This window comes from Lissotriton vulgaris, chromosome 4_1 (assembly GCF_964263255.1).
Source record: "Lissotriton vulgaris chromosome 4_1, aLisVul1.2, whole genome shotgun sequence".
NCBI lineage: Eukaryota > Metazoa > Chordata > Amphibia > Caudata > Salamandridae > Lissotriton > Lissotriton vulgaris.
In genome coordinates, this window is record NC_141691.1 from 35,908,020 (window position 1) to 35,913,457 (window position 5,438).

Sequence of the window (5,438 nt, forward strand, 5' to 3'; positions counted from 1 at the left end):
ACTATTAACAAAAACACAGAAAATGAGTTCCAGACTGATGAAATTAGATGACATGAAAAAGTAGGAGCAACTGTCTGGAATATACATGATAAAAAAGTACAAATCACAGGACCATCACTAACAAGCTCCAGGTGGCAGTACTTTAGCAGTTGTATGATTGTCAACCACAATATTTCCAGATAAGCACCCCACTTAGCAATAATTCATCTGCACAGTAAGTGACATATCTTAATGTTCCCATATTATAGAGTGTTCATAGGTTTTCCCCCAGAGTGTCTTTTAGCCAAGTGTCCCAAGCAAAGGGTATCACCTTTTTATATCCGAAGGCACTAGGGCTGAATCTCTCCTTCCACAATAAGCCACATATCTTTGTTACTTCAACTTCAGACTCTTAAACCAATACCTCACAGACCTACATACTATACTCACTCATCTAACACCAAAACGTCTTCCACATACCACTAGTTAGAATGCACATAGAACCCACATCACACCATCTTCACCTCATGCATACCAACACAGACTCAAAAATAAATTAAGCCCATGACATTGCTGACCTTGCCACACACCATAACATAGATGCTCTTTTCATCAAAGAATTCTGGTTTCACTATCCTCCACAAATAGTCTTGATATCCTCCTCCCCTTTGGATTCATCATTCAACAAATAGACTGCACAAAACTGGAGGGGGACCTGAAGTCATATACTTATAAAGTGACCACACCAATGTCTTTTGAACTCCTCTCCACCTACTTTCCACTCTCAGCCTGAAAACAGCCTCGTTTAATTTCATCTACATACCACATGTAGAATCCACAGACTTTGTAGAATAAATATCCTTCCTCATCACCTTTGCCTCCACCCAATACTCACACCCTACCTTCTTGGGGGACTTTAGTCTGCTCTGTGTCTTCTGTTCAAAATAAAGTGCAAGTATATACTTAGCCATAAACAACAACATCATCAACTCAGATCTCTACAAAGACACTTCAAAGATAATATTCACTCTACATTTACCAATATCTACTGCCAATCCACCATACTTCAGAACTGGACTGACCAACTCTCTCCCCTCTTCACTATCACATATACCACTCCCCTGCAGGAAGGGCACCACAAATATTATTTTTCATTATTTCAAACTCAGGGAAAAACTAAAAACCCCATCACGACTTTCCCAGCACTCAATAGATCTCAACACCATTCGGAAGAACCATATACCAAGCTATGTGCCATTGAACACTCTTGCCAGCAAGCCAAACAGCCAGCACACGTGTGTATGCCAGTGACATACTGAAAACTAGTGTGCTATAGGATGAAAGGGGAAGAAATGGAGAAGATCAACATCCCAAGAAGACTTTACCCTCCTGAAATCACTTCATTCCAATATTTGTTGCATCATCATCACAGCTAAAGTCACCCACTACAATCAATGGAACAATCAGCATAAGCAAAGGTCTATTTAAAGCAATCAAACAATGTGCCAGCCCATCCCAGAACCCACTATCCTGCCATCAGAATTAAGAGCTAACATCACCAATTCATCACTGTTGTCCATCCCCTAACATTTATCCAGTTACCACACTGGCAGCAAATCATCCTTCAATGCATTTTCCCATGCGGACCACACTAGCATTCTGAACTAAACTAAAGTCACCTCCAGTAAAGATGCCTAGTATCACTCCTTCTTCATCCAGGTTCCCTCACAGCCTTCTCCACATTGTCAATGGTACCTTCCAGAATAGCCTCAAGACCAAATAGATCTTTCCCCTTGCTAAATATAATATAGTAGATCCAGCTGTCCTCATCTAATTCCATTCTAAAATCCACCGTCCATACGAGAGGAGTACATCAGCATGAATAACCTACTTCCTGACTTTCCTTCAAGGATCAGGCCGTGCTGCAGTTTTAAACTGCCATGCTCCTTGTATAGACACCTGTTTCCTCGATGACCCTTTCCTCCCGCTAATGCTCAATCTATCCACAGCTTTTGACACTGTTGACCACTCATCATTGATCCACACCCTGATCATCTTCAGGATCACCAGCATCACTTTCAAGATATTCTACATCAACACCCTTATCTACCTACCTCACAGACCATTCATATGTGGTGGTCAGTGACAAACAATGAGCTCTGTCATCACCAAAGACTAAACAGTGCATGAAGGGAAAATAAGAAAAGAGCCATGCTCTGCCTCTACCACTAGGATCTGAAACAGTGTCCTCTCTGCTATCAGAACAACACTAACCATCCAACAATTCAGGAAGACATTGAAAACTCAACTTCTCAATGAGCACTAAGTCGGATAGCCTGGCTTATCAACCCTTTCATTGACTCTACCACCTCCCTCTGTGCCCACCATATGGATCCTGATTTGGTTTGAACTCCGCTCTGGACTCTGTTGCATCTAGGTCAATACTTTTGAATGACCTGGCAGATGTCAGGCAAACGGTTGGAGAGTTGCCATGGGCTGGCATCCGTGGGGGACTGGATGCAGTGCATTTAATATTATACTTAGGAATGTTATTTGTTTGAAGGTGGTTTATTAGTAGGTGCAGGTATGCACCTATAAGGAGCAATCACACCACAATCACAAATAAAAGGTACATAGAATATGGACGGACTAACGGTTAGGGTGGTCGACCTCAGATTTGTGGAACCAGGATCGAGTCTCTGCAGGGGCGCTCAATATTCTGTAATTCTGTACAAATAATGTCGGACGCGCAGCGGACGAGCGCAGCGGGCGCGACGTCTGCGCGTCGGAGGCGCGCCAGAGGCAAGCCCGTCTGCGCCCGTCCGCGTCCGACCGGGGCTAGGGGCCGATCACTCTGCCCTCTCACTTCAATACTCCTCTGCGCAGCTGGCAAGTCTTCAAGGCCCATGGCCACTTGACGACACCGCTACAGCACGAATCAACAGCTTGGGCTTGTCCTCTGCACGTGTCTCCCCTCACTCTCACTCCTTACCTCTGCCTTCCGCCATTAGTTCAGGCTCTGGGACATTCGCTAGTCCACCCTCTACCACCTTGACAGCCTTTTATCTTAACACTAGATCAGCAGTCAAGCATCAGCTTGACCTTTTCACCCTACTCGAACTGCACAGGCCCGATCTCTTATTTCTCACCGAGACCTGGTTTTGTGATAGCTCCCTTGCCTCACTTTTGGCAATACTTCCAGCATCTTACTATGCTCTTCATGCCGACCGTCCTCCTGGCAAGCCTGGAGGTGGCGTTGCCCTGATCGCTCGCAAAGATTTCATTTTTCAACCTTTAGCATATTCCTCTATTGGCTCATCAGACTGTCTTGTGGCTCGTTCACTCTCCCTCACTCCCCCACTCACCTGTGTTCTAATCTACCGTCCTCCCTCCTCTCCTCAACTCTTTCTTCCTTGCTTCCAAGATTTGATGGCCACTCTGGTAGTTAATCACTCCTCTATTATGGTACTAGGGGATTTCAATTTCTGGCCCTCCGACCCGGCCGAATGTTTAACATCTAAAGAGTTCTCGGAGTCTCTCCGTTCCCTTAATTTCACTTCCATAGTACAGGCCCCTACCCACAGTCAGGGTCACACCCTTGACCAGATTTGGTCCCGCAACTGTCTGGTAACTTCACTGTCCATTTCCCCCTGCACCTGGTCCGACCAATTCCTCATTTCCTTTTCCCTATCCCTCAGCCTAGTGCCTAAGCCTTCTCTAGCCAAAAACACCTGGGCGCGCTCATGGAACCGCATGGATGTGGCCTCTCTTGGAGTTCTGGACTTTTTGGTTCCGTCCAGAGGTGTCAGGGATAACACCCGAAGACCCCGGAGTTCTACCTGTCTCGGTGCACAAATAAACAGAAACACGGGCTTCTCGATGGTGGCGTCAAAGACCAAAGGTTTATTACTGCAGGGACACAGAAGTCACAGAAACTACACATGGGCAGTATCTAGGAGCCTGTTCGATTTGTACAAGAAAGGTTGCTCCTTATATACAAAATATTGGCCTTCAGGCGAATTCTTCACATGTTGGTACATTCCCACACCTTTGTGTCCTAAACAATAAATATTTGGCATTGCACAAGAATCGTCGATAATATCTGATGTCAAACATTACGAAGAGGGGTTCCCACTGTTCCATCACAATCCCATGTCAACATTTCATTCAAGAGCCGGACCGCCTCATCGTAAATTTCGTTACCTCCCCCTAATAAAGTTTCAGAAAGAAAGGAACGGAGCCAGGTGCGGAAGATAGAAAAGCAGGATAAGAGATGTTTGTGGGTCGTAAATGGGCAAGGCTACCAACTTCGGCCGCCTAATCATGATCAGGCCAACGAACACGAGAACCCGTATAGCAGGACTGGCCTCGGGCAGAGGAGGCAGCCTTTGTCGAGTCATGCAGCCACAGCGTGTTCTGTTCTAAGGTGCACGTGTCACTAGAGAGGTGAATATCCGGCTAAGTCTACGTGTCCTTAATCGAAATGAAGTAATCAGAGGTCATTGCGTATGTGAGGGCAAGAAACACAAAATGGCTGCCATGATCTAAGATGGATGCCATGGGTAGATCGGAAATGTGTTTGTAACAGGAGTACTCTTGCTCGTAGCACAGCGAAAACACCAGGATATGCTAAATGGATCATTTTCGGTTCACTGATACCAAAATTATGTATTTTACGACAATGTTGAAAACACGGGTTCAAATCGTCACGGAACCTCAGACCCTCCTTTTGCCCTTACATAGGCAATTACTCAGTCTATGTCAGAATCTAGTTCTATGCTCATCAGGTCAATGACATGCTGTTGTATCATCATCCTTTCTCGCGCCTTTTCTCCAAACGCAGGTGGTTTTCTAAAGCAGGTTGCAGCACAAAGACTACACAGAGCGGGACCACACTGGATAATCAGGCAACACGAGAACAGGAACACTAGGATGACACCAATGACCATCAAAACCTTCCATCCCCACGCTGATATCAGAGTCCAAAACCACTCCATGAAGGACCAGTTTCCCTTGTCTACATGAATAGAGTCGGATATCTTGTGTAGCTTAGAGATCGCCTCATAGACTGTTGGAGCATTATTGGGAATAAAGACACAGCAGCTCGATTGGATCATTCTGCATACCCCACCTCGATCTGCAAGTATTACGTCTAGAACCATACGGTTCTGCAACGTCATGAGTCTATCCGCCTGAAGCTCAGCTGTCAGGTTGCTAAGGGCACCAGCAGTTTCGGTAATAGTAGATTCAACTACCCGTGTTAGTTGACGTATGTTTCTACTATTGGCCATAGGCCCCCAGAACGGAAGGAAACCTTTGAAGAAGTCTCCAGCTTCCTGACCAGCGGTATCTTCCTTACTGAAAACACCTCTTGCTACTCTGGTCTTGTGATAATCAGACGAAACAGTGTATGTCGGAGGCAACAATCGAGCAATATAACATGAACCTGAAAAGTCAGC